Below are 12,725 nucleotides of genomic sequence, written 5' to 3'. Positions count from 1 at the left end.
GATGATCTTCAGATACTCACCGTGATTTGGTGATTCAATTTATTCCCGTAGCAGTTTGGTGGTTGGAGACAATGAGGAAGACTGCAAGTAATATGTTGCTCTGTACTGATGCAAACCAAATAAGACCAAATAAGAACGGTTTCTTGCTACATAGCAGTAAGACAAAGCAGATGCTTTAATTCTCTGCTGTCACTGTGCCAAGTGGGTTTTATCATGATCCTCTGCTGTGGTCTTTCACTGTAGATCACTGAATGCCAGTGTCAAGCCAATCCAGGCTTTTTTCATTGCTGTGATTCTGTTAATGATGGTTGCAGATTACTTCTTCATTCAACACAAATATATCATTTTCATTTTCATTCCCGTCATCCACATGCTTCCTCCTTTCCTCCTTCCAGATATATAATATCTAGGTCACATTCTGGTGAATCACTTATAACTGGAGTAAATATATCTTCACCTCACCCCAACTTTTCAATCACGCAGCTGCGTGATGGAGCAACCTCGGCACACTGGAAATACATCGCATGTTTGTTAGCCAACGCCCAGCTGGATCCCGCTCCTTCCCAAGCGGTCCGAAATTAATTTGTTGTGGACAAATAGTGTTCAAGGGAAAAAATGTGAGCTGTTGTCTAGATGCCGTGTTCCCCATGTGAGCCACCTCTATTTGTCTCAGCAACCCCAGACATCTGCAGCCCTCACAGCTGGGAGGGAGAGGTCATTACCAGGCAATTTCACCCCTGCGATCCCTCACGTCTTTCTTCCATTTAGCCAGCATCTTTCTACCCTTCATGCTTTCTTGATGGACTGTTTTTTTTTAACTTCTAAATCCACATTTTGCATACCAGTACATGGAGGCTAAAGACATGGAGGATCCCAGGTGTGGAGAGCTTTGAGCTGTTTGTTTTTCAGGTCAAGTGGTCCATTGCAAAGAAAAAGGGAGGTGATTAATACTGGGTGTGTGTAAAGGGATTTAGTCCATAATCCATTGGCTCACTTGGAATTACTTCAGCTGTATGAAGACATACTGTGGGACTGTTTTTGAAGCTCGGAGAAGAATGGCTTCTTGCTTATTAGACCACTTTAACAATTTACTGGCTTGGCAGCAAACAATAAGCCAAAAATAAACAACCCAAAAGGGAAGAGCGAGCGCATTATGCGCACTAAGCCGTCATTCAGTCCATCATAATTGAATATCTGCAATATCAAGCGCATTCATCCCACTTTCTCATTGTTTGCTTATTGTGAAGCTCAGTGAATAAATATTGTTGATACTGCTGAATTTTAATTCGGGGCCGCGATCACACATAGCTTGTGGAGTAAAAGAAAACGGACACAGGTTTGGCTCGAAGCTTAGTGGTAATCACTGGGCCTCTCCTGGTTAATCATTTCCTTGGGTGTGAGGCAGGATAGTAGGCGACGTGAATGGCTAATGGGGAGATAAGCTGGAAACCCAGTTCCTCTGCCACTGTGTACAATAATCTGAGCGCTGCATCGATCATGTCTGCTATTGAAGTGAACAGATGGACAGGCACATATGAAGCACAGAGGGAATAGATAAAGCATTTCTCTACGTGCTGTGGCAGTCATTTATTGACTGTTGGGCAGACAGGAAGTGCTTTGTACAAACATGCAATAACTCTGCGTATTGTTTTAAATCAGAATAAGAATCAGAATACTTTATTGATCCCTAGGGGAAATAATTTAATGTGTTATAAAACATGGTTAAGGCTACGTCTACACGTACACGGGTATTTTTGAAAACAGAGATTTTCCGTTTTCGTTTTAAAAAATAATCCTGTCCACACGTAAAGGCAGAAATGAAGGAAAACACTGCTAGGAACATGCCAAAGCAGCAGGTGGCGATATATTCCTAACCGTGTAGAAATGTTGGCCAATCAGAAGTCTAGAAGCTTCTGCGGGAAATAGTAAACAAAGCTGGGGCATAGAAGCAGAACCGAGTGTGGAGGGACAGTAACTGTGTGTGTATATGTAAGCATTTAAACACTGCAGAGAGTACAATTAACAGTAATAGTATTGTAGAAATTCATTTCACCGAAACAATAACATGGCGCACAGTGTGACGTCAAAAAAGGCGTACACCTTTGACGCTGCGTTTTCTCCGTTTTTCTCGTCCACACCTAAATGCAAAAACGGAGTTTTTAAAAATCTCCGTTTTCAGTGACCGAAAACGCCGTTTACGTGTGGACGAAAGGTGCGAACGCATAGAAAAATCTGCGTTTTCAAAAATACCCGGGTACGTGTGGACGTAGCCTAAGTATTATGTTAACTGTGTCATTTTTGGCTGTATATTTTCTTTGTAATCATAATCAGATTATAAATGTACAGCTGCATGAAATACATGAATAATAATTAATTATATCAAGTTCATAATTCTCATTTTAAAAAAACATTTTAATTTAAAATCCACCAAATAATCAGTTTATTGTTAATTTGTTACATTTTTCTTTGTAAAATTGACTTTTTCTTTTAAAGTATACCCCGACTCCTGCCAGCTCTCCAGCTCCATGTTGCTTCCCAAACAAAATGAATCATCGTGTAGTAAAAGTTAATACACTAATCTGTATCAGTATGTTCATAAAACTCATCCTATGTTCAATTCACTAACAACAAGTTGCTGTATGTTGTCAGGTAACGATCTTACAACAACCCGTGTTCATATGTGCAGTATTGTCCCCAGCAGAACCTCTGATAGCTACAGTGTGTGAAACATCATTAGTACCCATGCTAACAAGCTGTGTCATTGTTTAGTCTGCATCACATTCACAGATCACATTCACGCTTGTGAGAAAAAGTGCTGCTCGCCTCACGTTCTTCAGTAACAAACTCATTTAATTCATGTCCGTGTGCAACACTGCAGCTGTTTCTGTGGTATGCTCTGAAACCTTTATCCTCCTCGCTCTGTTTATTCAAAGCACGAGTGTTATTTTCCCACATTCACTTATCTCTTTCTATATAGAACGTCTTATTAGTAAGAGCACTAAAAACCAAAGGCCGACAGCCACTCAGCTTTTAGATTTTTATCACTTTTATTAATATGTTTTGTAAATAAAAGACTTTATTGCTTTCACTCACACCTGGAAAAGTGGAAGTGAAAGAGCAATGCATTTTGGCCTGCTCAAGTCTGAAATGGCAAAAGTAATGGGTAACATCTTCTTGCCATTTCAGTACCTGCTCCAGTGAGTGAAGGTTCCTTTCACAGCTGTGCTTTTACAGGTGATATGATATCACAGCGTGAAAGGCATCTTGCTAAATGTAGTTCCCCTCCAGGTAGGCATTTCAATGGATAGAGTAAGCAACCTTTAACCACTGTGCCACTTTATACCACTCTGTATAGATCTCTTGAGAAAATTCACATGCATTAGGTGCTATTATTGGAATACATCTCATTTAATGTTAGGACTGTGAGCTCTTGCAGTGTGCTGTGTAGAGAGAGGCAATCTTTTTCTTATAATAACAAATGGACATAATCTGTTTAAAAGAAGCTGAATTTACAAAGAGATAGATTTCACACTTTAAGGTGTTTGACAGAAAGGTACAAGAATTCTATTCCTCACCTTAATCATAATATTAAAAAAAAACATATATAGTGATAACTTAAGGCATTGTTTTTATACATTCATAATGCTCACAAAACCTAAGGCTCTTATTTTATGGTGATTAACAACATATGCACACAGTAAAACCTAAAGTAATAATGTTTTTGCTCAGAGGATGAACCTGTTCACTGCAGTCCAATCCACTGGGTAAAATGCTTTGTTTGTTTCCTCTATTCCTGTTAGGAGCAAAACTGACACTAACTCAGACTTACACTAACAATGCTGCCACACTGGCAACCTTTGTAAATGCTTGACAAGCACAAATGTTCAGTGCTACCTATTCTCAAAGTTTGTAAATTCATCCTATTTATCCATTTTCCTCTGCTTATCCAACACAGGTGGGTCTGGAGTCCATCCCAGCTGGCACAGGTTGCGTGGTTAACACAGAGAAAGAGACAACAATTTTCCTTTACATTACCATCTATAGTAAGAATCACCAGTTAACCTAAACCCACTAACTGCATGTCTTTGGACTGTGGGAGCAGGGTTTTAATAGTTTTGCAATTTTCATTAGTTTTTATTTTTATTTAGTTTTGACTTCAGATTTTCAATTTTATATCAGTTTTAATTAGTTTTTACCAATTGTTTGCTAGTTTAGTTTAGTTTTTATTTTTTGAAAATCCTTAGTTTCAGTTTAGTTTTGATTAGTTTCAGTTTAGTTTTAGTTGTGTTTGCAATAATTAAGTGTAACAAAATCCCAGTTTCATCATATCAGTCATTCTCTTCTGCTTATCCTTGGGTATGTTGCTATTCCAGCTACCATACCCTGCACCCTGGACAGGTCGCCTGTCTGTCGCAGGGCTAACACGCAGAGACAGACAACTCACATTCCCACCTATGGGTTCTTTAAATAAATAAATAAAGGCAGATGAACAACCATTGATACCAGGCAACTATAAAATGTATATCTTGGCCCCAATGAGACTATTAACTCTTGCAGCACCGGGTGTTCGTAATTTTGGTTCAAGTGAATTAATAAACTTTTTGAAGGTAACTGACTCAAACAGTTATGTAGATTTCCCCGTCCTGTTGTCTCGGGATGCATCACGCTGCCTTGCCTGGGGTTAGCTTCTTCTAGGTTAGCCTTCTTGTGTGAGCTTTTAAAGTGCACTTTAAGGTTTGTGGGATTTTTTTCCCTTTAGAAATGTCCCTCATAATTTGTCTGTTTCCACTACAAGACACTTGCTTTATCCAAAACTCAGTCATATTCAAAGTAATCCCAAATTGGACTCTGGCGCTTTCTTCCGACTTTTCCTGACATGATTCTGCGTGTGGACGGAGCAGCAACACAGACGACTCGACTAACATACTGCCACCTGCTGGCATAATGAGACAGCAAGAAAAATATCTGGAAGCTAAACTTCATTTTCACCCTTGACTATTGTATGACACGCACACATCAATGAAAACTAAACACATTTTTGCTATAAATTCAGTTAATTTTAGTTAGTTTTGTGAACACTCATTCCAGTTTTAGTTAGTTTTCCTTTTTTTGTTTTTATTTTTATTTCCGTTAACGAAAATGTTTTTTCACTTCTAGTTTTCGTTATTTCGTTAGTTTTTGTTAACGATAATAACCTTGTGTGGGAGAACCACCAAGAGGACATGCAAGTCTCCACACAGGATGGCGCCAACCTAGATGGTGGATTCAAACCCATAACCTTCTTGCTGTGGGGCAACAGTGCTAACCACCATGTTTCTGATGCAAAATCATTACCACAGCTTATTCAATTCTGGTTTTGAGGTCGATTGAGTCCAGAAGTCTTTTCTTCCAGCTCCTATTAACCATAATGTGATTCACTTTGACATAACGCCACTGAAATTGAACCTGTTTCTTCTCTCTGTGAGCCAAGTTATAAAAGATAGACTGTTTTTGAAATTGTCAGTGTACAGAGATTACATCAAAATGCTATTACTGTAGTAGATAAACTGTGACGTTAAAAAAACACATTTGACTGGGATTCAGATTTTCAAAGCTTTGCTGATGCTGTGATGTGACAGCAGGAAGATGCTGCACTGAAAATAATTTGTCATAGATTTCATTAATTAAGTGTCAGCATTTGCACACCACCCGACCCTGTAGTAAGGTCATGTGTCAGTGTTGCTTCCTTTTTCTTAAAAGTATCCCTCCAAAGTGCTACCCATGCTTAAAATTAAGGGTCTCTCAGTCTGTGGCGCAGTGTGTTTTTTATGTTTAGATGAAGAAAAAGAACTGTTTTTTAGAGATGAAAGTGAATGAAAGAAGTATGTGAATGGCTGCTTGTTGTCTCCTATCAGCTTTTAGATTATAGCTAGCAGTTTGGTATCAAACATTTTGCCACAGCCTATTAGCGTAATTAGCTCGTGTGTTGATCTCTCTGCAAGATAGGTCTTCAATGGAGCCATTGACCTAGAATAATGGGAAGCTGCTGCAACATAATGAAGCTGAAAAACACATTCAAAGACTTCCAACGCAGTGAATTTAAAGTAGGATGTTTTTGCTTTTTTTCTTTGCATATAGCAGAAAGAGAGAAAAAAGATAACATCGTGTTTTTATTTTATATAATTTTCTTTCTTTCTTTCTTGGTCCACGTTCAAGAGTTTAATAATCACACTCAATAGGTTGTTGAAACAAAGTTATAATGGAAACGTATTTGTATGGTGTTGGCAACAAGATGTCATTGATCACACAGTGAGATATATTTCCTTTTCTGAATAAACAAGACTTGGAAGCAGACACTCCACTGAAATAGCACAAGTCCTCACTTCCCTCTGGAGGAAACACATGCCTTATAATCAGCAACCAGAACACAATCCAGACATATGGGGCTTTCATTGCTCTGCTCTTGTGTCAGCAGTCATGCGATCGCTGATTTCATTGTTGCATTTGTCTTTTTTTCCCCCTTCTTCTCTTTGCAAGGGAGTGTGGCTTATAACACGAATAATTAGTGGCTGTGATAAACTGCAGCGAGTCTCATCCCAAGAGGCCAGACTAGAAGTCTTACTCAAAGAAGACAGCCTTCTACTGTCTTTAAATGAGCTATTTTTACTCTACTAGTCAACAGGCAGTTGGGGGATTTCACTGTGTTCTGCTTAGTCTTTGGAAAATACTGTAATTACTTTGTGGTACATCTGTGTGCAAATTAAGATATCATGTCTAATTAAACCTCTCAAAAGGCAGATGTAACAGTACAAGGGTTGGCAGTATGGCTCCATACTGCATAAATGTACATTCTCTCCTCTAATATTCTTCTTCTCCGTATTCACACTGTACCCACTCCATGATTTATTCATTCTCTAAACGAGCTACTCTTGACTTAATGTACATAAGTGATGCAACAGATCAACGGACCCTGAACACTAATGGGGAGTGCAAGGTTACAGATGATCATGATGGAATGCAGAAATCTGAAAATGAGACTCAAAGGCTCCAAGTTCCTGTAGAGTCTGCCTGTTTTTCTTTGTGTAGCTCATAAATGCATCTCTGTTGTGAGGAAAGTGTACCAACAGTCACATTGATACATTGATATAAGACTTTATCCCATGACCAATTACAAATCATCCGGACAATGCTGACCTTTAAAGGAATGGAAAGAAACCAACAGACCAAAACAAAACATGCAGTTGTGGAACTGCCCAAAGTCATTTCTTTTACTGAGAACTACTTTTCTTTTTTTCTTTTTTCAACTAAACTGTTTGGATAAATTCTAAGGAAATGTGGTGCATTTTTTAAAATTTTTTAAAGACATTTGGAAGATATTAAGCAATCTCCTTTCTGGACTAAACAACTGGACCAAGACGTCTTAAAAAAAGCCTTGGGACAGATTCCAAGTGTACACTGGTGTGTTTTTGTTGTGGTATGAACGAAGAAAAAACAGACAGGCGAGGTTTTATCATGAATTATAAAAAATAAACTCTTAAATTTAATTTGTACTCTAATGCCAAGGGGTTAGAGAATATTTCACGATTCCAAGCTAGCCGGACTATTCCCTGGTCTTCATATTTCCTGTTTTACTAAATGTCTAAAGATCCCCAAAAAAGTAATCTTTCAAAAATATGCCTTTTGATTCTAAGCTATCCATGAAATAAATCTTTATAAGAACCTTACCGTGATGGTTAAAAGAAAGTGCAATCTTTTTTAGTTTAAAGCCAACTGAATGACACCGTCTGCAAAAAGTAGAGACGAAATCCCGATGCCACTGAACCATGCAACCACACCTTCACTGCACCTAGAAATTCTGTCTATGAAAATTATTAACCAAATCGGTGACAGAGAGCAGCCCTCACTGAGTCCAGTGCTCACTGAGAACGTGTTTGACTTATTATTGAGCTCTGGCAATGACTGTTCAGGGACCAGAAGAATCGCAACAAAAATCCAAATACCTTGCACTCCCGAAGCACCCCTTCAGGACAACAGGATGTCTTGAAGAACTCATTTGAATGGCTTTGTCAGATCCACAAAGCACATGTACATAGGTTAGTTGGGCAAACTCCCGCTCACCCTTTAGTATCTTTGAGAGGATGAAGAGTTAGTCCAGTGCTCCGCAATCATGACAAAAACTGCATTGTTCCTCCAGAATCTGAGGTTCAAATAATAGATGCATTCTCCTCTCCAGTACTCTTGCATAGGGAGGCTGAGAAATGTGTTGCCTGAAGATAGAACACACATACATATATATCAAGACGTAATAAAAATCATCTGGTCCTTAGCAGTTAAACATCTCATATGAACAACAAAACAGGACATATTCAACAAAAACTAAACTGGGTGGAAATGAAAGTAGGCTTACATCCTTGCTGCTTCCGTATAGGAACTAAGAGTGATCACCAGCAAGTTTTAAACAGGAGAAGGGCTTGCCAGATGATTTTGTTTTACTGGGCAACAAACAAAAAACAACAGGCCTACTGCATCCATATGAAAAGTCGCACATTCAAGAGTGGTAAATGGACTGATTCTTATATAGCGCTTTTCTACTCTCCCGGAGTACTCAAAGCGCTCTATACAACATGCCACATTCACCCAATCACACCCATTCTCACAAGCACTTTATCTATACTTAGTGCTATCTAACTACATTCACACTCCAATAGACACATCGGAGAGCAACTTGGGGTTAGTATCTTGCCCAAGGATATTTGACATGCAAACTGGAGGAGCCAAGGATTGAACCACCAACCTTCCGATCAGTAGGTGACCTGCTCTACCTCCTGAGCTACAGCCACCCCAAGAGTGATTGAACTGTAACAATCTGACAGCATCACATTAAAGTGTTTCTGTGTATATCCATTTTGCCACAAACCAACTTCATGACCCAGAGTTTTTGCACCAGTCTCACTGCATCGTGATTTCGTGAGAGTGGGAGAATTCATTTGGCCAGACTGCTTCGCTTAATGTCATATCCAAACACTGTGCTGCCCTGTCTGCTCTCTACTGTGTAATGTGTTCCTTATACAGTATTTCACGTTTAGCATGCACGAGTCATTTCTTTTTTTAAAAAGCCCCAAAGTTACTCAACGATTCACTGTGTCAGTGAATGTTACTCCAAAGGATGATCAGCTACAAATGTCAGATGGACCACCTAATTCTGTTAATTCCTTCTTTGAAGTACTCTGAGTGAAACTCCAAGGTTGCTCATCAGAGAGCCAAGGCCTTTTAATTAGCTCAGCTCTTGATGGCCGAACCCCCCGAGGGAAAAACAGAGGGTAGGGATGGGGGTAGGGGTGGCGGAGTGCACTATGTAAAAAATATTTGTGAGAACTTGTTTTGACTTCACATTTGATGTGGACAGCGAAATTAGTCTACCTGTTGCTGATCTGAGGTTACGCAAGGTTTAGTTTGCTGTAATAGAAGGGCGGAGGCCAGATCAGATGTTTTCTAACCTTGCTCCTCCGTGTCTAAGCCTGCACATTCGGGGGATTTAGTGTAATTACAGGTGTGTTGGACTGATTTAGATGTGACAGATAAAAACCAAAAGAGCGAACACAAACTTCACCGTGGCATGAGCATGCAAAGACCTGACTCTGTTGCCATTTGGCCCTCAAACAAAGGAAACAAAGCAACAACAAGGTTTATGCATGTGTTAGAGAGAGAAATGTCAAGCTAATGTGTCAGTGGCTTCGGGCTTTGTTTTGATTACTGCAATTATTTTTTATCCTCTTGTAATTTACCATGTGCCGCCCCCCCCCCCCCCCCCCCCCCCCCCCCCAACACACACACTTGGTTATCACATTAGTCGATTACAGGCCAAGATTTCCTGGGTGACTTAATCATGTAAGTATTTGCAGACTGAGTATTATATTTGTTTAATGCAGAACATAATTGTATGCTAACAACATATTAATCAGTGTGTGTGTGTGTGTGTTTTCTGTATTACCTGACTTCATTTTGTTATCACTACAATTCACTGATAAGCTGCACATAAGAGATAAATCAGCCCAATCTCATTCACACCTGGGCACAGCGAGAGAGAAGAATAGGAGGTAGAAAAAGAGCCCAGCTAGTGCCACCTGACTGATGAATACGCTCATGCATGTGGACACTTGGCTGGCGCGCAGAGAATAACAGGGAGGGGATCTGGCACTTCATCAAGTAGACCTACTACTGGGAAATCGCTGCGCGAGAGCGATGAGGATGATGCGTTTATCTAGCTTCCTTTGTGATGCATAACTGACTCTGCTGGCCTCACTCTCGCAGCGCACCGTATGCTTTCAAACCAGAAGCTCAACAACACCAAACATTAGATACTTTATTCACTTGACATGCTGCAGGAGTTTTTCTTTTTTAATGTTTAGTTTAAGCAAACGACTTTGACTCTTTTCTTTATTCATCTTCAGGACGAATATGTTTTTTTGCACATGTGTTACAAGCTTCCCCCTCACTTAATGAATGCTGTCAGCATAAGCCGCCTCAGGTGTGATGTGACAGCTCCCTACAATCACAGTCAGATCTGTGTTTGTGAAATGCTGTGGAAATGAGAGGGCGGACCATTAGAAGATGCGCAGAAATGAGGCTCGTACATTGCAATCTGTAATGAGATTACAGCTCAGGGCGCATTGCACGACCATTTGTGCGTGTGTGAGTTAATTGGCAGCCAAAGAGCCTAAGAGGGAATGTTCTGTGAGCCCAGCAAACAGTAACTCAGACCCAGGGCAACACTAATTATTCCAGGCTGCCCGCCAAATTTACAATATTACAGCTTCACAAAGCCATCTTAGTGCATGTGCTCTCTCTATTAGATGGTGTGGCACACAATCTGTTTTCAGGCTCAAATGTCCAATAGGAAAGTCCGCCCCGAGTTCCAGGTGTACAAATACAGATGTTCGGATGCATTTTTTGTGTTAATTTTTTTTGTTTTTCTTGCAATTGCTTTTAGATATTTTTCTTGCTCAGTCTGCATGGGACAATGTCCACGTGAGCACAAAGATCACTCAGAGATGTACGTTCAGAGCAGCTGTAAAAAAAAGTTGGATGGAACTGAATTCCAAAACACATGAGCCAAAATATTGAAACCTAAAATGTGACTCAATTTTGATGTTTAGCAGATGGCATCAACTTAATGTTTGACACAATTATAAAACTTCTGCTTTTGATTGATGACAAATGGTGAGAAATCTCGATCGCCCCCACTCGCTTACTACAGCATAAAGCCATCTGAGTGAAGAGACAATCATTTCGGAAAGAAATCATAAAAAGTGGCATGAATATGGAAGTTGGGGGGCAGGGGGGTGAAAATAAAGTGGGAAAAATTGAAAACCCCGTTTCTGCTCATGGCTGTCAGAGCAACTGACGCTTTAAGCTGCGGATACGGCAGCAACCTCTGGGTGTGTGTCATTTATTTGTGTGGTGTACTCACATGCTTCGGTTTGTGCGTGGCAGTGACTAATTATTACAAAAAAGGAACAGAGGCCAGGGTGGGGCGTGGGTGTGTGGGGGGAGGTATCTGTTTTTCAGGTATCTGAGTAAGAAGGGAAGGACTGGGACAACAAACCGATGTCCCACCATCGCTGCCCCGCACGCAACGCGCCTCAGTTTGACATGCCTGCCTTGCTAATAGAACGGCAGTGGTGCATGCTTGAAAAAGGGGTGTTGGGGGGGCTGCTTAGAAAGCTTTTGATCAGCAGTCCCCTGTGACATCAATTAACTATTAATGTGCAGCCCTAGAGCTGGATGATGGAGAGCTGTCCAGGGTCACCTCCATTCTAAAGCCACGCGGCCTGATAATGACAGCTATTTAACCTAACTGGCCTTAATATATGTGTGTGAGGGAGAGACTAAAGAGAGACTAATGAAGCTTTATATGAATTATACTACATTTAAATCATAGTGTATTATATTAAATATACTTTTTTTTTTTATTTGACGTGCTGATATTTGATACGCTTTTGTGATGTTTTAAAATGACTGCATGTGAGGAAAGAAGAAAATAATGTTAATCTGTTCGCCGTCACCCACAACAGGCTCTTTCCTGCAGCTCTTCGTTGCTCAACGACTGAAGCTGTGTTCTGCAGCTAGCACGCTGTCAGGGAACAATCATGACATTTTCTGTGTCGCTTGCTAAACCACTGATGCATGTTCTGCTTTTGCCCTCATCATTTTGCCTCAGTCTGCAGCACCAACCCCGACTGCACATGTGAGAGGCATTAAAACGCGAGTGTTCCATGATGTGACCAAACTCACATGTCGAGAACTTTGTTTTTCTTTTTTTCCCCCTGTGATTCATGTTTACATCCCCAGCACTCCTCCCCCATCAGACTAATGAGCATTTCTTTTTCTTTGTTTCTAATTACCCTCCTTTCTGTCATCCGTCTTACTCCTTTACCATTGCTGTGTGACATCTGGCGCTGGCCAGACATTCCCAAGTCAATGACCAATGTCCTCCCGTAACAAGGATATATGGCTCCATTAGCCTGCAGCTGATTATTTAATCATTTTTTTAGATGGCTTTAATTGAAATGATGTGATGAATGGCGCTGAGGTTCACTCCCTACAGAGAGGTCTAATTGTGACTCTGTCCTCAGCACCCCACCTTGGATCTGTCACATGCTGGCCACCTCTCTCTCAGGAAGCAGGTAGTGTAATATGTGGCTGCTGCAGAGCAAACAGGTTTTGCTATTACTTTTTGACTTACC

The 12,725-nt window shown here is 40.4% G+C and overlaps 1 long non-coding RNA gene across 1 annotated transcript in view; it reads right to left on the bottom strand.

The window, feature by feature from the left end:
- Positions 1-12,725, bottom strand: part of LOC146510968 (uncharacterized) — a 395,415-nt gene that overhangs the window by 79,132 nt on the left and 303,558 nt on the right. The window lies entirely within an intron of this gene.

Source organism: Neolamprologus multifasciatus, chromosome 9 (assembly GCF_963576455.1).
Source record: "Neolamprologus multifasciatus chromosome 9, fNeoMul1.2, whole genome shotgun sequence".
Lineage (NCBI taxonomy): Eukaryota > Metazoa > Chordata > Actinopteri > Cichliformes > Cichlidae > Neolamprologus > Neolamprologus multifasciatus.
This window is presented reverse-complemented; position numbering and strand designations above follow the sequence as displayed.